This window comes from Aphis gossypii, chromosome 2 (assembly GCF_020184175.1).
Source record: "Aphis gossypii isolate Hap1 chromosome 2, ASM2018417v2, whole genome shotgun sequence".
Classification (NCBI taxonomy): Eukaryota; Metazoa; Arthropoda; class Insecta; order Hemiptera; family Aphididae; genus Aphis; species Aphis gossypii.
Genome location: NC_065531.1, coordinates 43,047,433 through 43,072,684, shown reverse-complemented (window position 1 = coordinate 43,072,684; position 25,252 = coordinate 43,047,433). Strand labels below are relative to the sequence as shown.

Sequence of the window (25,252 nt, the reverse complement as noted above, 5' to 3'; positions counted from 1 at the left end):
TTACGGATATACCTAAAAGCACGCGCGCGCTTGTATTATATTATATACCATAGGTTTGTATATAGGCTTGTGGAGAAGGAGCAGCAATGTACAAAACGTTGAGCCTTCGGGGAATTTCGATAATCGTCTAACTGTGAGTTTTCCGGCTGACGAGTGGTCGGCAAGTACCCTTGCGGTAAATACCATACATTATTTTATAAAATATATAATATATATATATATATGGATGGTCTTTTTTTTTTATAGATGTTTTAGGGTTAGCAAATATATGACACGTAGTATATTATACGTACTGGAGTCTGAGTTTTTTTTTTTATCGTAAACCACATGATAATATATCTTATCCACGCCGTATTATTTTACGATTTTACTTTTGTTTTTAACTTTTAAGGATAACGTATATAGTATATCTATACGATATTCATAAATATTTCTACATAATTCAAACACGTTCACGTTATAAAAAAAATAAAGTAGGTAATAATAAAATCATAATAATATAATGCCCGGGGATAAAATTTCGCCCTATTCGCGATAAAAAAAAATATATAAAAACGTTGTTATGTATGTATTATAGTAGCAGGTTTGGGGGGAAAGAAATATTAAAAGGTACATAGCCTAACCGACAGGTGTATAATAATACGATATAGCCAGTGGAGCGTGTGTGTACAATATATTATATTATTATTTATTAAGTACATTTTACTGGACGGAAACATTATTCGCATCGGACAAATTACTTGTAGTTCGTCACGCCACGCTGCCCTGCAAACGAGTGATGTTTAAAACGATATCTATCGTCGTTTCTCCCGAGCTTGAAAAATATCATATTTACATTCATCGGATAAAATGCTATTATATAGCAGGTAGATACTACCATACAATATATGTATAGTGTACCAGCTAATATGTGCTTCCTATTATTTTTTTTATTATTATTATTATCATTATATTATTATCGTTTCGGCGGATGTATCTATATAGGACGATTTAAAACCGCATATTGACTTTTCACTGCCATCTCACCACTCCGCGGTCTACCTCCGCAACGACAACGAATCGGCTTTACACGAGTTACATTAGTTTTTTAAGTACCTATATTATAACGTGCTCGTCGCGATTTGAGAGCGATTCACATGCCTCCGATATTCAATTATACGAAAAACCTACTCGGAACACACGAGCATATAAATTCGTAATGGGTTTATGCGTATCATTACATTAAAATTAAATGTTATAATGTGCGTAGTCTAATAATGCGTCACTTTATACAGACAATAATAAAACTCTCCGCGGTAATAATATTTTATTATCCGGTGATCGCGTATGGTTTACGGCGCACGAGTATATTATGTTGGGTTTAATTTTAATTTTTTTTTTTTTTACTTTTACCGTGACCGAGTCAATTGAGACCGTATCACGATCGTTTTAGCACCTTATTAAACACGATCATATCGAATTTTACCATCTAACGGAGGTCCTTAGCAGGTGCTTATTCGTGACCAATAATTATCATATTATGTGATATAATCATATTGTGTACTAGCTGTTTCAGCGGTATATTATTATGGTTATTATTTCTACAATATTTCACCCAGTTCGCCTCTAGTTAAATCGTTTATTTATTCCTCAATATAATATAAACTGATTAAAACGGTTAACGTTTCTAATAGGTGATTTCTATTGACAATCTACATTTAAAATCTCATTTAAATTTATTAATAGAGTTACAAATCAAACTTAGCATGTTATAAAGGATTTTTTTTTATTTCGAAAATATATCACTATTACTCGTACAAAACACACAAAATATAAAACAAAATATCTAGAAAAAAAAAACTTGAAAATTTATTTGTATATAATACACTTAAGCTTTATTAACTGAAGTAAAATACTGAGAAACAGTATGAAAAAAAAAATGTCATATATTTTCGGAGTATTCTTTTGTTACAAATTTTTCAATTTTAAACTTTTCTTGTTATTTCTTTTCTAATTTAGTTCTTCTTATTTTTTATTTTTTCTTTAACTCCATTTATATAAAGCGATCATTATAACATGTATTATAACAAAAAAGTTAAGATTTTTAATAGAAAAACAATGTACTAACAGTATTAATTTATTGTTCTTGAAAAGAAATTAAACAACTGCACATAAATCTTCATTGGAATTCAATAAAATAGCAAAGTAACTACCTACTAACAATTTAATAATTTTTTTGGTTTTATAGGCACAGTTTAATTTTTTTTCTTATTAAAGAAAAACTATATAAATGTATTCTAAATAGAAAAAATTAGTTCTTTACACCTCCATAAACTTATTTGCTTACCTTTTACAATCTTTTTAAACTCTTTTTAACTCTAATTTTTACACTATATTTTATTAATTAATTGACATTATCATACTTAGTATAAAAATAGTCATATCTATAATTAAATAAATAATAATACCAAATAAGAAAATACAAAGAAATAGCTCAAATAAAATAAATAATTATCAATGGCTGATATCACGAATTAAAATTACACTATTAAATTAAGTCTTTTCTACAATACTGTGTGTACAGAGGTACTTGCCTTCAGAGCTAAAAAACACACATTTGATTAAACTTTTCCTAAGGCATGTAATTGTTTTGAATTTTATACCCCTTCCCCTCATAAAGATTTTAATACATGGCCGTGTATGTAGAATTGAATATCTCCGTGTAGATAGAACGAGGAGATGTAGTAAAATATTATAAGTTAAGTGTTACTAGCAATTTGCTACCAGCTATATTATATGAGTAAAGTTTACTGCAACTGTTGTTGCAGTTGTTAAGACAATAAAAAACCTTATCCATTTTAAAAATTGCATAAACTTATCATTATGTGATAATAAAAGAATTTATTTATTATAAACTTCTTAATATTTTAGCTAGGGAACTAAATGGGTTTTAGAAAGCGTAGCCCCAGCTACTCCAATTGCACTTTGATAATTTTTTTTGAACACAAATTAGATAATATAATTTAAACTTTAAAGTAAAGTCACTTTACATCAATATCAATAATATCATTTATCTAAATTTTAAAATATATTTAATGTAATTGGATTTGTTCGAATATTAACCCATATAAAATATCAAGTTTAAAGAATTAAAAACATGTTGTATTTTAAAGACACGTCATTATTATTCATCGAGTCTAGACCCAACTTATTGTTGGACTGTCAAAAAGTATTTATCTGCATACTTAAAATAAATGAATTCGTCCTCCAAATGGAATATTTATGGCAGATGCTTTCTTCGCGTGATTTCAAACACTATGTATGTAATAAATAAAATTAATGATTGATAATATTATTCATCAATCCTTATAATTTCTTAAAGGACAATATTTTTAAAAATAATTTTTAAATATATGAATTCAATGTATTTAAATGGCAATTCATACGACACATTTTTTAGATAAATTAAGTTTTAAAAGTAAAATACATTGCTATCAGTTATTTTTGGTTCAGTAAACATATTCAGACGAATTAATAAATTTCAATTATATATAATATAGTTAGAGCATTATCATATAGTTATAGTCCATAAACATATTACTAATCTATTTATTAAATTTTTAACTTGACTCCATTAAAATAAGTACAATAAAACTAAATTGCTTAATGAATTAAACCTAAGCTGTTATACTTTTTTAACGTCATAATGTAAATATCATTATATTATTACTTATTATTAATATCAGTTTATTTTTTTGTTAGTTGACCCCTATTTTTTATATAGCAAAGATATTTACAAGGTCATGGACTCACAATCATTTCAAACTTAACCCAAGCCAAATAATTTATTCAAAAAATGTTACATAAAATTCTTAGGTATGTATAATAAAATAGTATGTTATAAAATAATTAAAATTTTAATAATATTATATTCAAAGTACCTACAAAAAATATATATATAACCTAAACTGAGTCTAATAATTTTCAAGTATATATTTATTTTTTTTTAAATTCAACGTTAAGATTTTTTAGATAAAAAATGTTTGTTCTCTAATGTTTCATTTGGCTTCTATGAAAATGAATTAAAAATTTGACGCATATTATGTTGTTGATAAGGGTTACACATTTTCAATGGTTTTTAATTTTTTTTATTGAACTGTCACTACTCGAACAGTGATACAGAGAGGAAATTCTGAGTATTTTCCATTTCTATAGGTGAGGAAATTTTTTTCTTTCTTATTTTAAATTGTTGAGACTTTTTGATTTTATACATTTGTGTTAATAATACTGTGATGTAATAATTTTCAAACGTAATAATGTGGAAGAATAAAAACATAGATTAATCTTCAAAGAGCTTAAAATTTAATACAAACTATTTTCTGATAATCAATAATATTATGTACGAAAGGTTAAGTACACTTTTAATAATAATAAAAAAAATTAGATACATTTCTTTTTTCAATTGGCCTGAAGTTCGATGAACGACGTTGGTTTTTAATTACCTAATGAATTGTTTTATATTTCTATTAGCTCAATAATAATTTATCACTTTGCTTTCAAATGATTATTAATAATATTAACAATAATAATAATAATATTACAATTCATAATCTCACGCTGACTGCCGAGGTGAGAAAAACACGAGACAATCGAATATATATGATACGATAAAAACCAAATTTGTTTCATGCTTATTAATCATTTATCAAATACAATCAATTGAACAATTCATCAACTGTATATATTGTGTTGTCTATATTTTATACAATTTTTTTTTGTGTTCACTTTGTAAAAACAAAAACAAAAATTATCTGCATAAAAAATCATATTAGTTATTGCCCGTTGGTGAGGTTGAAGCGAAACGACGACTTGTACTGCGGAAAGCGCGTTCCTTTTGTATGGTTTCTATATACCAAGTTTATAAAAATATCAGAATAACGTTTTAAATTTTGCCTTGTTATTTTCTTTAAACATTTAATATGAATGTGACCTAGCTGGTAGCTAAACTACGATGGCATAGTATTAAGTCAACGTTTTTTACTGGTTTTAATTAGATTCGATCCGTTGAAACCTTTGAAGTTTTTTTATGATATAATGTATTACATCGTAGCACGTACCGGGTCAAAACGGGCAGTATTAGCTGTAAATGGAAGCCATGCGGACGAACTTTCAACCAACAGTACGTCAAAGCATTAAACTATTATATATTGGCTTTTATAAACTATCGAATTCAATTATTTTCTGTTAGAATTTACATAGATTAATAGTGTTGAACGAGTAGTTTGAAATGTATATGCGATAGCAGGTATGTGCGTTCTTCGTGGTTTGTATTGTTTCAATGATTAACGTATTATTGTATATACACCGTATATAGTAATAGTTGTAGTTTTTTCACACTGTTAAAATAAAGGGTTGTTTTTATGTTTTTTGTTGCCCGAACAATGGATTATAATTAGAGCGGAAATTTGTGATTGTCCATTATTAAAAATAAATTTGTATTTTCGTTTTCATCTAAATTAAAGTACAATGCGTTGTGTGTGTGTCCCGGCAAAACTACTCACTCGCTAATGACTTGAAACACCGATTTAATGACATTAGCTCTTGAATGTATGACGTGAAACTACTATAACTTTGCCTAATTCTATACCGGCCTATTCATTGATCGTAACTCTCATTATTTCAAAAATTCTTATTGTTTTAGAAAATATTTTTTTACACAATTTAAGTCGTTAAAACGACAATTTTCTAATTTTATTTTAGATTCTAAGTGAAGCGATGAATGTATTGATTTTACATTTTGTGCTTTTTTTTCTATTAATATTATTATTATTATTTTTTTTTTTTCGTGTCTATAAACACACTAACATAATATACTTTGATTTTCAAAAATGAGAGTGGTTGATGATAATAAATGTAGTTGGTACTTTGGAGGTCTTAAAGTAAAAATTCCAAGTATTCACTTTTTTTCTGAAAAAAAAAACAACAAAAACTGAAGAAATTCATCAAAATTCCAAAAAAATTAGAAATTCATAAAAACTTTTCGTTTTATATATGTTTTAAAAATCTAATGCGAGTTTTCTTATAAAAAGTTCATACTAGAAAATGGAAATTAAAATATGTGTAAAGAGAATTATATTTTATAAACATTTGATTTTTAAATTTGGACGAACTTATTTAGGTAGTTGGGTATTTAAACGATACGTCAATATGATGTTACTTATTTTTTTATAATTTAAAAATATTATTCTTGTGAATTTAAAATCTTTAAGAAAAATACATATATTATATTATTAAAAATTTTAGTACAGGATTTTCGATTTATTTTAATACAATCATAAATGAGTATAAAATATTTATTTTGTACTATAAATCTATTTTTACTTTTACAGTATTTACATTATTTACATACATATTTTGTTATTAAACTAGAGTTATCGATGTTGATATAATATATTATTGTAATAAATAAATACTAATAATATAATAAATTCAGTATCTCAGGAGAAAAATATATCAACCTACAAACCTACCTTAATACTAAAAGTAAAATAAATGAATTTTAATAACTATATATATAAAAAAAAAACACATGAAATATACTTAGTGATATGCTATATTATATACTATTTAGTCTGACAAGCCAATTTCGCACAGAATCGTTCTTTGTATACAATGATATATCATTAAATTCAAATTTAACATACGAGTGGGTCAGTTGACCCACTCGACACCTAATGCACAGCAGTACCGAGAGGTACTGACCCACATGGCTACCTTTTTATAGATTGAAATACTCTGAATAATATTATTTTCCTTTTGAATATGTAATTAAAAATGCATATTTTCATTAAAAATATTAAAAACTTAAAAGTTTTTATAAACATGATAAAAAAATATAATTCTTTATTCTCAGAAATACTGATAGTTAGTATCGACTTAAAATTATGTAAAATAAATACATTCATTAACGTTGATAGTATTTAAGATAATGAGTGTCTTAAGTTAAATGGATCACACAGTATATATAATGCTATTTATATTGTATACGAAAGTTGTCTAAAAACCCTATTTAAGGTTTTTGTTACGGTTTGAATTTGCTGCAAGCACAAAAGCGGTACTAAGTTATTATTTCGCAATCTTCGGTTGAAACAAATTAATTTTGTTGCAACAAAACAACGGCTCTATGGCGTAATATATATAATATATTACATTCATTATCATATGTCTTTATGCAACGAACGATATATTGGAAGGTATGTGATTATAATACAATAATGAATGGGAACCTGCATTATATACATGCATAATATATATTAAGCGGCCGTGGTCGTATATTTAAGAATTTTGACTTTTAGGCGATAATAACTGATAATAAAATTATAAACTCGTCAAAAATATTTTTTGTTGTTACACTTGCACATGCATACTTGATCAACAACTATAAAAAAGCTAAAGAAATATTATTATAAGTAAGGTGATTCATCAAGCATGCTTACCCTCATTTTTCATTTTACAACGAATTTATTTAAATTCCGGTTTTTAAATATTTTTACATATGTTTAGCGAACATAATGTTTTCAATTTCTTATAATTTTATTATACTACTTAAAAACAAGCAGTGTCTTGTTATCACCATCAATATCACATACATACTTCTATTTTTCAAATAAAACCATTGTTTTTTACCGTAAATTATTTAGTATATTATATTATTTTTAAAAACAGTTGATATATACCTAATTTGAATTCGAATAAATAATTTTTCAGTTATTAAAATGTTTTTATTAAGATTAAGAGTTCTTAAAAATAGTTTTACAAAAATATATAATGAATGTAATATTGTATATACTTCTTATTATACCTACTTATACAATTTTTACAAATTATTAATATTAGTTAATAGTACACAAAGTTAAAAAACTACTCGTTTGAATTTAAATTTCAATATGTCAAGTTTTCAAAAAAATATCCACTACATAATTTACAAATAAACGGCTAGTGGGGGGGGGGGGATTTAATTTGAAAAATATAAATTTGTATAGCTACCGGATACTTTTTAAAACTAAAGTTTAAGTACTACAAAACCTCAAGAATTTTAATATATAATATAATATTATGATGAGTTAATTTAATTTAAAATTTTCGAAAATCAAATTCTAAATAATTGCATAATCAAAGAAGAAAAAATATTTGAGCGTGATTTCTGTATATGTTTTAAATTATCTAAGAACCCAAATTATGAATAAAATTTAATATTAATTACACGATAGAAAAACAAGAATTTATCCAAAAAGCAAAGAAGTAGTTGATTATAATTGTAGTATTATTATTTATATATATATATATAAATAGATGTAATTAATAATATTAAAATTATATTATAGTTATCATCTGGTAGGTACATCTGTACATATACCTTATATAATATTACATCGTTATATGTCAATAACACACTCATAAATACCATTATCATATCTATTATGTACCTCAAGTTAAACTAAACAGTTTAAACTCGATGTGTACAAACATTTCAGTCTTAACAGCAATAACAGATAAATAAATTGTTTTGTATAGTTGAATTTTGTTTGATAATTTATTATTTTGCGTTAATTTTATATACCTTTGATATTATAAATCGGGTATTTCATGCGCATTCAATTGTTTTCCTCTTGAAGTCATAACAATATATCAATAAAATTAATTATAAATTTGTATTTATAAAAATATATACATCAAAATAAATAAAACAGTATAGGTTATTTGTATACTATATAGGTTAGGAATACTAAATTCTCGTCTGTATATTAACATTATTTTAGTCTATTAATTTTGTTTTTACTAATTATAAATAATGAGTTAATTGAAATTATATATTGTTATGCTTAGTATTTAAATACTTTAAAAAAAAATAATCATTTTATTAAAACAATACACTAATGAAAATATATTTAGTAGGTATAAATAGTATCATTAAAGAATTGAAAAGTTCTAACGGAATACATTTTTCGCTTTGTTTCATTATTATTCTTCGTAAAAGCTTTCGTTCATATAAATGTTATTTTTCCTACACAAATCAAAATTTCTATTTCAATTACATTTCCTTTTTTATTAGCTTATTATCAAATATTATTATCAACTAGATAAATAATAATATTGTTATAGGGTGCGTGTTCGGTGTGCTTCACGAGATGTCCTGTCAGTTTGTTTGGTATTGTTTCCGTATACACGAATCTCTCGAGTAAGGTATAAATTATTTTATTTACTATATCAATAATTACGAAATCGATTTAGAACTTCTCCGCTTGTTATATATATATATATATATATATATTACATATTATTAATAAGGCTATGACTTAATGAGCCTACGAATTATTTATAACCTGCCGCGAAACCGCTAACGGCGATATTTTCCACAGATCATTCGCTTAATATTATCTTTTTAAAATAAATTATACACTATATCCGTCCATTATGTGCCTATATTAACTACCGCGGTAAATACCGTATAATAATCGAGTCGTTGGGCGTCGTATAAAGCGGCGCGGACACGGGTAAACGCGCGGGTAGACTCGGCATGAACCCGCCCATGACGGAAACAAAAAACCAAAAAAACAGAAAACAAATATGTAATAATATACAGCCGATAAGAGTTTGGTCGGGCTGGCGTCTGATCCTTATCGTGGCGCCTACCGTACGACCGTCCGTCGGCGGTTCGTCGTTCGCGAGCAAATAGGTTGGCGAAGTACATCATAATAATAATATCATTATGCGATAGTGTGCAGAAAGGGTCGTCGCCGACTATATTCTTCCGCCTCCACAACGGCGGTGCGTGTGTCATATAGTAATCGGCCTAAAAGGTTTTTACACACGACCGTCGTCGTTATAACATACAGTAGGCAATTATATACATATTAATATATATGCGATAGTCGATAATAATTGATAATAATTATTATGTTTTCCGAGTGCACTCGATACGTACACCCACTCGTAAACATGATACGACATCGTCGTGTCGCGTATACATCATAGTATAGTCTGTAAATGTTTTATTGGCGCGACTCCCGTACAGCGATGACGTAGGTAGTCGTGCACATAACCGCTGTGAAACGCGCGTGCAGCGCACGGGATGATCGCCGAGACGACTTGACCCCCTTCGATCCCCCGAGAGATTTTCTCTGCGGTCGTATCGTATATGTAAATCATATTATTTTAATACCTACATAAATATACGTGTGTGTGTGTGTGTGTGTGTGTTTAAGTGTGTGTATATAGGTGTAATGCGTATTATATATCACGGAACGAACTCGAATACGGTTTCTGTGCAACCCACGACCCCGAACGGATGATACCCATCATATATTTTAAAAATATATACCGTATGCGGTTTAACACGCGATGCTGCGCAATCGCGAGCGCACGTGTCATATATTTTAAAAGGACGTGTGCAGGTATTAAAGCGATTTTAATTTCCCGAGAACCACCGTATTACCCGCGAGGGCGGTTTTCGACGACAAGTCCCCCGTGATAGCGAGAGCATGAAAATATGTCATATATTATTATACATACCTACCCGTCTCATATTTATTTCCCGTTGATAAATGCCTACCTACCATCCACTTTCGTAGGAAGTAATAATTGTACGTACCTACTATACACTGATTTATATACCTACCTATAATAAATATATTTAAAAATCTATATTGAATCATTTTTATTTATATTTTAAATATTATCGTGATGAGTAAGGCTCGGATTTTAAGAATATGCTTCTTTTTTTTTTTTGTACATAAGATAGAAATCTAATTTTTACTCATAAATTCGTTACACGTCATTCTGATTCCGAATAAACCAATTTATTTTTGCTTTTTTAAATTATTCCAACTATGAATTTTTTATATGTTTATCATGCTATTGCAATAAGTAAACAAAAATAATTAATGATTAATGTAAAAACCCAGAATGCGAATATTGAAGTATTATTGTTTTCGTTATCGGCTTGTTTATGTATTATCGATCTACATGTTATAACAAACAGTACCTATACGGTCAGTATGTCTACAACATCGATATCGACCACTTCAAAAATTTAAGATTTAGTTTTTTTATTTGAAACCTCTTATGTGAAGTATGCGCCAATCGATTCAGTGAATGTAGATAGTCGTTTTTTATGTATAAAAATATTCAGTCGGAATTTATAGAGTCAGTTTCACCACACCAAATCTAAAGAAATACATGGTAATCAATTCATTTTTTAATTTAAATTAATTTTTCAATTTTTTTTATTCATTTTTATAACTAGTTTGTGTTAGTCATGTTTATTTTTTTGTTGCTTTTTTATGAAAATTAATATGTTTCTTTTTTGATTGTGTAAAACAATCGTGTGCTTTTTTAGTTATGCTTTAAAATCTGAGCACTAGTTACGAGTAAATAATTACTATACGAATACGTATCTACTCAGATCAGGGGGGGGCGACAGGTGTGTCCCATTCATTGCATCCCCTCTTGTAAAAAAATCATTATTCCATCACCATTGCTTAACCGAACGCGCAGCTTACATATTTTTTAGTTCTATTGCAAGTTAGTATCCGGGAGGCCCGCGAACATCGTTTGCACATCATGCCAATGTTTATTTCGACATTTTTGTAAGACGGTTCCACCGTCGTTCGATTTTTGGATTATATATATCGCTGTGCGTCCGTACCTTAAGTACACTACAAGTATAACTGGAAAATAGTATTCTCCGAGCCAAAAGCGTAAGTTTCTCACCAACTAACTTTCATCATAACATGTGACAATGACGTTATCTTAATACTCGATTTTCATAATATTTTATTTATTGAGTTGATAGTTGATACGAATATTTCTATATACAAACGTATATGTTTCGATATATTTCACTATAATCATATACTATTGTCTTGCGATTCGATTAATTGATTAATTAATTTCTAAACTGTTACAAAATAATATACTTATTATATATTATAACAATAATCGTTAAATTTTTTGATTCGACCAGAATTTTCCGTTAAAAGCTCTTTTAATACGTGGTGTACAATACTCGCGAACTTTTCAATATTTTTATTGCTTCTCTTATTTGATTTCATAATGTTAATGCGCAAACGATGTAAACGAATGTGCGTTATTTTGGCACACGAACAGACGATGCGCAAATCACGGCCGAAACGATTTGAGAATATTATATATATTAAGTTTAAATGTTATACTACGCATAGGAGCGTAGGATTAAGCCTATGTGGTGTACGTATATGTATATAGCAGATAAAAGTTTAGGGTTGGGTTGCAGATTATCGTGTGTACACAAAACATTTCGACGGGTTTGGCATAATCGCGTTTACCTATTGGCAATATATTACATTTAAAACGTATTATGTCGATTTTTCGATATTTTACGCTGTAGATGTACTCTTATAAATAAGACTCGGGGCATCATCGGAGAGATCAATGATTACTTTCATGACTTTTCATAGTAATATATATATATAAAATAGTTAATACCCGGTAGATATATAATATATACACCTATATACTATATAGTATATATATATGCGTTCCGTTGTAGGTATATAATTTATATAATGTATAGGTAATCAGGTGCACACCGTGGTCGGAATTTGAATCTATTTAGAATATTCGTATAACCATCGGTGTATATATTATAACAACCGATATACGAATAATTTTAACCTATCCTAATACAACATTATAAATTATAGTTTCAATAAATTCAAAAAAAAAAAAACCGTATTTCTTTTGCTACCAAAATATATGATAGGTTATTATTACGTTACATTATAGGTACAATTTAATCGGTCAACAATGAGAGTGAAAAATAATATAATATACGCATTTAAATATTACAAGAACTTTGTATGTTATATATTATAGTAAATAGTAAAATATCAAAATTGAAATAAAAATATTCTGTGGTTTTACACCTGCATTTGACAGACACTACAATATGGTGATTACTGATATTATAATACAGGGAGATTATTTTAAAGTAAAATTACTTTTTTCGAAAAGTTTTAACTTTATAAAAATTTAGTTTTTACACGATTTAAAGTTTTTGAATGATGGCATACATATTTATTTAATATTCTCAAACAGAATAGCTTTCTGAGAACTTCAATGCACCAAAGTTGGATATTAAACGAGTAGTTAATTAGTTTAGTTATAACTTGAGTTTTTTGAATTGTAAATGATTATTATGAGTGCGATATTATATTTTCATTTAAATCGCTAAAAACATAAAAATACAATGTTGTAGAAGAAGGATGATCGATTAAATAAATAAAAATGGTGATATCGTAGACACATACTTGAATGAAATATATATTATTACAGACAATAAACATAGTAGTTACACACACACACTGGTCGAACATTAGTTAACGAAAGACTGACTATATTATCACACAACTCAATTACTATATAAGAAAATAAAAATATTGTGCAAGACGCAAGTCCCAAGGCCATACACCGATAACTTAATCCTTATATTAATAATTATATTACTAGAATCTCCAAAAACATTTAAACTTTTTGAGAAAATTAGTGTTTACCTTTAGAAGATAAACTTTGCTGCAGTATTTTATATTATCACATGCATTATTTATTACACGAAGTGATCAATCGTGTATATCGTATTATATTATACATCTGAATCCCAAGTGAAGTCTAGATAACTACGCGTTGTGCATATACTCGTTTATCGGATTTCGTTTTTATTTTATTTTTACCTCCTGAGAAATTGAGTACCAATATGTTCGATGTTTTGATGACTTATTCCAAACATGAATAATAGGATTTATTTGCATATAGCTGATGGATCATGGCTATAATATTATTACAGACCATAAATAGGTACCGACAAAATAATACATAGCTATCTCTTACTTGCACATAATATTATTATTATTATTATTATTATGCTGTTTGTGCCGGTTTACTCAATCACTTTTAACCCAAAATATTTTACTTTAATCTATTGTGTTTTATTGTAAATGTTTAATAATTAACACTTACGGATTCGGAAGACAATAGCTGCGTATATAATCTATAATATGTTTTCATTTTTTTTTTTTTTTTTTTTTGTCAGACGTATACGAACATACGCATACTGACTATACAATTAAATATTTTTTTAGAACCACGTGTTCAACTTTTAAGGTAACTATAATTATATCGACTGAATGACCTTGCATTTTATTCGAAGATTTTCCAACGAGCAGAGGTCATTAGTATACGTGGTTTTACACAAACAATCAATGTATAACATTTTTTAACTTTTAATCTGCGCATCGTGCATAATAAAATAAACTTATAGTTTTTCTCACCTTAAAAATGTGAGTCAAACGAATATCACTTAATTTTCATTTCAACCAGATTTTGCACATTCATGTTTGGTTTCATGTAATTAGTATAGATATAAATTTAAACAGTCATACAAATTAAATGTTTAAGGTATTGACAATTTTATAAATCAAAGTTGTTTGGAAAAAAATTGTAATCCAAATCTAGTCTTGAAAATGGGATATCTATTTGGAATTTTTTTTTTATTTATTTACACTAACACAGATAAAAAAGAAAACAATGAACGATTTATTTTTATCAAATTAGGTATTTATATTTTAACGTATTCTGTTCTGTCCAGTGTAAAAATCCTTAATAAAATGCAAGGCCATTCAGCTGAAATAATTGGTGTTACCTTAAAAGTCGAATACACGGAGTAGGTGTTAATATATCATATAATACCTACCAAAGGGGAATGATTAATGACACGACATACCTATAGTCAAACCAATTGTTTAAAGATAATAATATTAAATTATTACACTAATTATGTTTTTAAAATAAATAATACTCAAAAATGGACTTGACAAATTTTTAATTGACGTAGTATGTATTACAACACCCACCATCGTTATAATATTATGTTATTCAGACTGAATAATATAAATAATTGTTGAGTAGGTAATGTTAGGGAAATAATAAACAACGGAAAGCGTTAAGAGTTGCTCATACACATGTGAATTTATTCAAAACAATGTATAAATAACTATATATCATAAAATATTATACAACATGTATAATATTACAATATATTATTTCTCAGTGAAAGATGTTTTAACAGTCTCAATTCTGAGCCTATGTTTCCCACGAGACCAGCAATCCGCACTTCCAAAAATTATTCAAAGTAAAGTATGTAATTGAATCATTTACGGTTGACTTAAAATAACACAAACTTATAATATCACCTAATCTAAAACTAACAATAGTTTTTCACCTTAATTATCATTAAAATTCAATTAAACATTATTACAATATTATTGTTGATTTTAAGTTCGAGATCTTCGAGCAGGTTTAATTTGTATTAAGTTCCTACACACGAAACAATCTACCTTCACGTGTTATAATGTACATTATAATTTAATAATAATATACTACATAGTTATAGTATAACATGGCGTGTATAATTACAGTAAACATTCAATATTCAAAAGCGTTAAATGTTACTTAAATTTTCTCTTATGAGAAATAAATATATTTAACAGTAGTATAATATTTACCTACCTACTTGATTTACTTTAATTTACAACATTTCAGAAAGCAAGCGTATAATATTAACTATAAAAATAATTACTTTTTGATAAAATGTTCATATTATTTTTATTAAAAAATCAAATATAAGTAAAAACTATCATAATTTACTGTTCAAAATTTATTTAACGAGAGAGAAAAATATATGAATATATTTTTATTTTCATACATAAAATTGGGTCAAATTCAATTCTTAGTATACTTAAATACATAAAGCAACATATTTTATATACAGTTTATATTCTACAGAAAAATTAAGTTGATAATTTGTTAATTTAACGAATGAACGGTTATTGATTAAATTATTGTTACGGTTTAATAACAGTAAAATACTAATTACCGTTTATTTATGCTCATCAATCATGCACATAATAATGTATCATTAATTATCTTTAAGGCTAAAATAAATTAGGTGTGTAAATGTGAAATTAAAAATGATATCGCATAAAATAACACTTAGTTTTCTAGGTGTACCTCAGTACTAAGACTAACGTCGAAAGTCGTTTGATGAGTTGAAAAATAAATTTTTATTTATAAAGCAAAAAAAAAAAATGAATGTATACTGTATGCGAATCAACCGAGACTAAAATACGATTGTCGGCATTAAGTTTGTTTGAAATAAAAAATAAAGTGATATTTGTTTCTATTTTTACTACCCGTCGCACTATAAACTATTGTGGGCTCTATCATCTTGGCCACTTTACACGTTTTATACCAATGATTTTTATATTGCAGTTATTTATTATAATAATATGTCAACCGTTGACCCGTGATGTTGTGTAGTCAGACGAATTTAAATGTAGGTAGGTATTAAATAAAGGGAGGCGGGAGATATTTCTGTGAAATTTAAAACAATTTATATAGTGTACAAAAATAACAAATAGGTAGGTAGGTGATCAAATTTCTAGTTATTAAAAAGAGAAATTAAAGCGGTGTAATGGTGTACATTAGTAGTTGATTATAATAGTCTCTATAAAACAAATTGTAATAATGAACAATATTTTATTAACTCGATAAAATCATATTTTCATAAAAAAAAAAAAAAAATGCAATGATAGATAATAATAACATTGAGATTTGTGTCATTATAATATTTCGATGCACACGTATTTTAATAGGTTAACGCATAATAGGTTTGTGTTGTAATGCAACATCGTTACCACCAATCATTCAATCGCTTATCAATAGAAATGAAAACATACAATTATTGCATTCACACTGAACAATTTAGGCGTACGACTGTCGTAAAAAACTTGTCATTAAAATGTAACTGCTGAATGTAGTGATCAATTACAAATATTTTCTAAAATATTATATTTGATAATCTATTAAATTACAAGCCACTGCAGAGTTTTTTTTAACGATCGACAGACTTCATTATGGTGAAAACAACAATAATATTAATTGTGACTGCAATCAATAGGTACTTTGTTAATTTTTAAATCGGTCGATAATGTTGTTGCAGATATTACATAAAACAAAAAACGATTGTGTAATTGGCACTCCAATTGTACTCGTTGAGGTCCTACAGACTTCAATAGTACATCATCATAGCCAATACATGATTTAGTATTTCATCGGTTGACGTATATTTTATAAAATCGTTGAAGAAAATCACAAATTTAACATGATAGTAGGTCGATATGACTATTTTTGTCTCTATAAATTAAATTTGTATTAATACTATTAAACATAATATTTAGCTTTTATTTACAGACCACTTTAAAATCGTTACTATAATGGATCTAATGCTTTCTTCTTAACAATAATAATTGTCTTACGGCAATTTCACTGGGACATAGTTTTTGTATTTAAGAAAAAAGGTATGAGTTGAACTTAAAAATAAAATATACTTTTCTATGGTTTTACGTCTAGTAATCATCGTGTTTTTTCAATCTTACGATCTTTAAGAAACGCATGGAAAATATTATGTTTCAAAATATTAAATGAAAAATGAGGGAAAGTAGATAACCACTCTGGTATACATTATAGATGTCTAATATATCTTGTCATTTGGTAGTTCAATAAAATGTATTTTACATAGTCATACGAAAAACGATTCCGAGCGAAAACGATATATCAGTCTATATTTCGTATTATGTTTTTTGATACTGTTCAAGTAATTTTTTACTATAATATCACAATAGGTTGATTTAAGTTTTGCCAAAAATATTCCATTTCTGATTAATATAATAGTATATATTTATACTTCATAGTTTATACAATACTATATATTTTTGTCATTAATTTCTGAGTTAATACCACCTTACCGTAAAAAAAATATGAATATAGATTAATGGTATAAATAAGTAGTTACGTAAAAATAATCTAAATTTTATGAAAATACAATAATTGTGTATATGAAATGTACAAATATATTATGTTTAATTTTTAAGTGCCACGAATATTTATTTTGTTTTTAAATTATAATAAAATAATTAAAATATTTATTCGTTGTTTAAATATCTATCTATTATATATATATATATAGGAATTTAAATCTTATAAAGAACCTTATATTAAATTAAATTTTAAAGTTTTTAGACAAGTAAAACATTTTTCATTGACAATTGTTGAAAACACCAAAAAAAATATCAAAAATATCACATATTTAAAATTATATAGAAACAACTTTACAATTCAAAATCTTTTGAAAATAATAGGTACTGTGCATAGAAAATCATAATATAAACTTAAGTTAATAACTAAATAAGAGAATCGTATTTGTCAATAACTGGTTTTACATAAGAATTCCTATTTTTCATAATTTTATTAATTTTTTTTATTTTATCACAATTATTAAGAAAAGTATTTGAATTTTTTTAATTATTAATCCCACAAAACACTAACTAGCTAATTAAATTCAATACGCTAATAGAAAAAATTTTGAAGTTGAAAATAGAAAAATTTTTCACTGTAAAAAGGGTTTATAGTTATACAAAAATATATATATATGTATTATTTTAAAGTAAATACATTTATCAAAGCTCCGTTCAGAATCTACTATGATACCTACAATATGGGTTTGAAATTCTGTTGAAAAATAAATAAAAACAATAAAAAAATAAATAGTTTTTCTTATCCTTTTCAGGGGTAAGTGGACACGTATTGATTATTTATAAGATAATATTAAATATTTATATTATTCCTAATATTATTATATGCCGTAGGTAGGATTGCATAATATATATTACTAAAATTATACATATTAATTTGTTTCAAAAACACACAGTATTTTACATTCTTAAATTAAAATAATACATATTATAGTAGATATACATACCAAATATAATATTGTGGTTAATACATATCATAATATCATATATTTATAGCTAGTTTACTATACTATAGAGCGTACTCGTCACATAATACGCGTTTTGAGCGTCTATATAACATATGGCAGAACACTTGTGTACAATGGTGTTAGGCTTAGTGTCGACGTTGCACCGATTCGCTAGGTATACGTACCTAGGTAATATAATGTCATTTCAATAAAACGCTAGACTTATTTCGCGCGCTAAGCATTTTTAATTAAAATTGTTTCGACTGTATTTTTGCGGCAAAAAATATAATAGCGTACGAATTCAGTTTGTGCAAAAAACGTCTAGAAACTACATACAGTACTTTGGTGTAAAACTAAAAGCAACGCATGTAGGGCATAATTAATTACAAACTGTGTGCACTGATTGTAGTTTTAGATAGTTTTGGATGATGAAAGTAACGCGTAGTTACTGTATAACGACGTTACTTTGTTTCTAGCGCGTCACGTAATTTCGTAAAAATGTATTTCCAAGTAAAGAAAACGCAGTGGAAATTATTTTTGGTTTTTTGGTAATTGTTAAAATCTAACCGTTTCAAGTATAAAAAAAAAAAAATCAGAAAAACGAATATTCGGTGCCTACATTTAGAATACTATTGTATAAGGTATATTATGTTAATTTTTTAAAAATGTACATTACTGATTTATTAGATATTAATAAAATTATCACTGTTATTTGACGTTAGTCGACATCATACTCGTATGTAATATCGCTAACTAGATACTACCTTGGAGGAATTTTTCTATATTACAAAAAATATCCATTTATACTCTGTTCAACCTAATCTCAGTGACCAACAAATACATAGGATCGTGTCTCACTAACACGGTGGGCTTGCAGATGGTTGTCTCGATAGGGATGACAAATGAATATTGCTTGCAGACCGCTGTACGGCAAAAAATGGTTATTCTTACTCAGGTACTCGCCATAAAGTACGTTTTAGAAGTTGAACAGAATATAAGAATAAATATTTTTTTAGAATCCAAACGATTATAATAAAACATCCCTTAGGAGGACCCATCTCTCCACACTAAAACTATGTATTATTTAATTCTGAGATCTTTAAAAAACATTTAAGTAAGTAGGTACTAACTTACCTATAGTGCATCATTATAAAAATCAGATGTAGTACGAAATTTAATAAGTTCTAATAATAATACTATCGTGGATTTAAAATAATAAATTGTAATTATAAAATCACAAGTATTTACTTTATAATTTATTATATTGTACCTAATAATTATACACAAATCGACTAATTATATTTACTTAATATTATTCTGATGGTAATGTAGGTAACACTAGGTTTCCAAAAGGAAAAAGGTATAGTATGAAATTTGAGAAATTTTCAACGCCGATAGAACCTATCGAATAGGTACTTAATTGTGTAATGTTATACCGACGGTATCGCATTACGAATATTACTGACACTTATAACTTCGGTTAAATATTCTTATATGATGATATTATAAATATATATATATATATATATATTGCCTTAATTATGGAGGTCAAAGGTCAACTTTTTCTTAACATTTTTCAAGGATAACTAAGATCATTTCACCCCTCCGATATACCAACAGTAGAAATCACTAATATTTCTAAAATAAATAATAAACTATGTGCTTGACATAACATTTATAATATGAAAAATATATTTTTCTTCAAAGTATTACAAAAATTTAATTTATATTATAAAAAAGTACATCAATTTTACATTTGTCTGTACATCTAAAATTACATTAATATATTGTCAAAATGATCACATTACCTGAGCTAAAAGAATAACCCAATAATATATTATTTCATAAATTATGATTTCATTATTTTCATTCAAACAAGTCGCAGAACCATTTTTTTTTTCATTAATTAACTGATAACTCTTATATTTATTTAATATTATTTTTGACGATATGAGCTCCTTATAGTTTTTTCTAACCTATACAGGACTTCCATCCATATATATCCATAATAATATATGTATTCAACTTCCGAATATATTTATGTACCCTAAACCAGCCACGAACTCAAATAAATAAGTGAAAATCCGACCCAATTGTACGATAGATGAGTACAGGAAATGATATGTTTTCAACACGGACGTGCTTGGCACAAAAAACATAAAAAGAAATATTATATGAGTCTCTTCGAGACTGCCTTTTGAATACTGAATGCCGACTACGGCATTTGACTCGCGCTCGACTTCAAACACCAGTGCTTAAATTATTTATTACGTCTAAATAAGAAATAGAAAAACTAGACGAAGAGGGTTTTTTGTTCATAATAATAAGGAATGATAAAATATATATTAATATTAAGTTAATATCATACGTCTTATACACAACATCTTCTACAGCATTCGTATATAAACGAAACGACAAACACTCGCACACACATAATACAATACGAGTATTATAATACAGACATATTAATCGTATTGGTCCGGCTTTGGTAGTGAGTCTTTAAAAATATTGTTTTATTTTTATATTTAAAAACACCAAAATTATCACTCGTACAACAATAGTCAATAATGCTACAACTTTGCTACGCTACGCTGTTTTTATTCGATTTAAAATTCATACGTATAACCCTACTAATTTATTTAAATTGTTTCATTGCTTCCTTTTTTTGTAAACATTTTTGAAGTTTTTCATTTCTTTGAGGGAAACCCTTATATTTAAATTCCATACATCCTGCAAAATAGTAAAATTTTTCTGAAAGTGTTATCAAACAAACATCAAATATTGAGTCAATTGTCCATATGGTTATTATAAAAATGATAATATATCCTATAAAGTTTAGTAAAGAAAAGTCACTTTGCGGTCGAATAAACACCTTAAAGTTTTGATACTCTACTCGGCTCATAAAATGTTCAAATACTTATGAATAATAAACTAATCAATTCATTAATATTTTTGTATGAGTACAAATTTAGTGTTCTTGGACTTGTTACTTTTTATTTTTACGAGCAGCCTATAAAAACGTATTCTCAAACCCCTTTGAAAAACTACACTCAAAAATACTTTTTAAAATACTATTATTATTATTATTATTTGATATATTACGACATAGTAGTTGGTAAAGTACTTACTATCTGTTCGGCCATCTAATGCGCGTATGCATACACACATTATAGTGGATTATAAATAAATTCTCACACTATTACTGTGTATAATCTTTGGTTCACTAATAAAATACGTAAATATTTTTGACTTACTTCTATACTTGGCGTAAACCGTTTTCTAGGTTTAATAGTAGTATAAGATTAGACACTGTTGTGTCTATATAATATATCGTTGCAGTGCCAGGGCATATATTAGATTTTAAATGGGCCGATTAATGTGTCGGTTTGTTGGTTTATAACGATGTTTGATTTTTTTCTTTTTTTGTACACTTGATGTCGACTTTAAAGAAGTACTTACAATTTATTCTTATAAGTTATAATAAAACAATGGATCAGTTCAATAGTTAATTATATGAATATATGAGAGAGCCAAAAATTAATGTACCCATTAGTAACGCCTCTGAAATATATAATAAATTTTTACTTTTTTTTAATAAAATAAATGATTAAGTATACAATAATTTATTATTTTTTTTTTTAAAGCATCTCTTTAGAACTTTATTTTTATTTCTCTAGTTTAGTGACATCGTTAAAGAGGACATTTGATAGAAGATTTTAAATGTTTTGAAATCTATTTCATCTTAATATAATATTACCTAGCCAGATTACTCTCATTTGATGACGTTTTAGAAACTTTTGCATCAAGTAAATCTAAAAAAATATTTTAAATAGGTAATCATTTGTTTATATTTTTGTATTATTACCGTATATTTTATATTTTAACACTTAATTAAGTTGTAGGTATTTTTAATAAATTAACTATTATGTAAATTTGCTCTTTGACAAAAAAATTTTTCTTATTTAGCTAATAAATATTAAATTGACATATTATTAAAAAAATACTTTTTTTGTAAAGTTAGGAACCCCAAAAATAAATTAGCCCAGGACCACTAATTTCATTAATCTAGCTCTGAGTATACTGATGGACTATAATAGTTGTTTGAGTGTGCCGATACGTAGGTCGTTGTATAAATTAAGGTTAAAGACATACCACCGGTATACAGTAATTAGTCATAAACTAATCACCTGAAATTCTTCCATGAATGTTTAATGGTTTTGCTTAATCCCAGTTTTAGATGGAATCCGACTAAATGAAAATCCTAGTAGCTTTATAGATGAGAATTCTAATTTTGTGGCCGATTTTGTACTTAGAGTACATTGAGTACAAATTGTGGTAGGTAGGTAACAATTAGTTCAATTTGATTATAAATTATTGGTACTTTGGAAAGGAAGAAGTAAAAAAATGTTAATATTTTTCAAAATACTCTGGTAAACCAAGTATTCTACAAAATCGATACCTATTGCTTTTTTATGGTTATTGTAATGTGTTTTATTATAACTGTAGAATGTACTTATATGTATACACTTGAAATTTTGAAAAAATATTTGTGTTAGTATTTTTTACACATAGTATAATTTTCAAAATATTTTAAAGCTATTAATAGACATTTGAAAATGTTAGGTTTTTTTTTTTTTAATGTCAATAAAAAAACATTACACATTCATTGCTATATTAAGAATCTAAAATTGACCTTAAAAGTAAAAACTAGTATTTTTAATTTGTATTTAAATTTAATTTATCAATTATTTATTCCATATCCATTATTTTATAATGATTTTTTATAATCATTATTAGACTATACGCACCTACATTTTGTTACATACAGCATTTTATAGTTTTTTTTTTTCATTTATTTAATGATGGTTTTAAAAATATTTTACATGTTATACGCCTATAATACGATAATTGTTTTACACGTTTATATATTATTTTGTAATATTGTGTGGTCCAACTACACGATGGGTATGGAATATGAATAGTTATGATGAGAACTAGCACGGAAGAGTATATCTATATGACTTATATGAGTATATCTATATATAGTGTATATATTATAGTGTCATCGAAAATACGGACAATGGATTGCGACAATACTATAATTTATAGACTTATTGTATATATATATATATATATAGATATGATGTACTCCTCTACATAATGGCAAAGAGTACTTAAGGCAGTAATGAGAAAAAAATATTACAGACAAGTTGTACTCGCTCGTATGCATTATAATAATATACAATTGTGTTTGTGTTCGTGACTGCAGTTAAATAATATTTTGAAACTAAATTTCTTCAAATATTTTATGATATAGCGTAGAAATTTAAGCTTGAATATGTTTTTATTGTTTGGCGGTAGTTCTAAATCAACAAAAATAGAAGTTTTAGTGTTCTGGGTGTTCAGTGAATGAGCGTTTTGTGTTCTTTCCAAGAAATCTCGAGTTGTGTGGTGGGATGTACAGTTTTGATAACAATCCGATATGGTTTATTTTCTTTTAATCAGTAAGTATGTACAAAATTCATTCGACTTGATTCTTTTAAAAACTTTGTTATGACCCTTTAATCTTTGTGTATTTTATGAAATGGTATTTAGTTTATGCGTAGCTCAGTGTAACTTTTATAAGTGAATTCATAAGCTGGTTTTTGTTTTAACATGATATATACATATAATATATATATTATATTCTTTTGGGCTGTATACAATTTTTTTTCTGACCAATGTTTTCCTAACCTTTGCAATTGCTATGAAAACTAAACTATAACAAAGATGAAGTTAATACTATTATACCGTTATAGACTATAGTAACTATGTAGTTGCCCTTAGCAACAGACAAATAGGTAATACAATTACGTTACCCGTTACCACACCAATATCGTTAGTAAATACGTTTTTTTTAAATTATAATTATAAAAACCTATATAATTTTAATGTTTTTTTCTGCGCAGAAGAAAAAATATTTAGTATCAAGTTGCATTTTTAATATAATATTTATAGGTACCTATATTTCTTATTAAAACGTATTGGTTCTATCCAGATACATCGTACTATCATAATACTATATAGTATTATAGTATACATCGGTACCTATGTTATTATTTGATACCTAGTAACTTTATTATTATCACAAAACTCTTGATAATCTAGTATTTTAGTTTTGATGAATATTGTGAAGTTTAGTGAGGGTTTCTGTTTTCTTAGGAATCATCGTTTTGCTGGTCCTTTTATGATAGGTTTTCAGTTTTTCAAATATATTAGGAGTAGAAAATTACATGTGTTTGTGTAATGATTTTCATTGTTTTATATTATAGTTATAACTTATAATCCAACTAAATTTACACGTTTATGACATAATTTGGA

The 25,252-nt window shown here is 26.6% G+C and overlaps 1 protein-coding gene across 5 annotated transcripts in view; it reads left to right on the top strand.

Moving 5' to 3' along the window:
- LOC114130004 (1-phosphatidylinositol 4,5-bisphosphate phosphodiesterase) overlaps positions 1-25,252 on the top strand; it is a 54,317-nt gene that overhangs the window by 12,737 nt on the left and 16,328 nt on the right. The window contains exon 2 of one of the 5 annotated variants that reach the window (XM_050199912.1): positions 9,142-9,217. The exons of 1 other annotated variant lie outside the window; for it this stretch is intronic. The gene's annotated coding sequence lies outside the window, so the exon portion shown is untranslated. Of the gene's footprint in view, positions 1-5,139; positions 5,159-9,141; positions 9,223-11,580; positions 11,739-25,252 lie in introns of those variants that run through there. 3 more of the 5 variants (XM_050199911.1, XM_050199915.1, XM_050199913.1) reach the window with 3 other exon arrangements.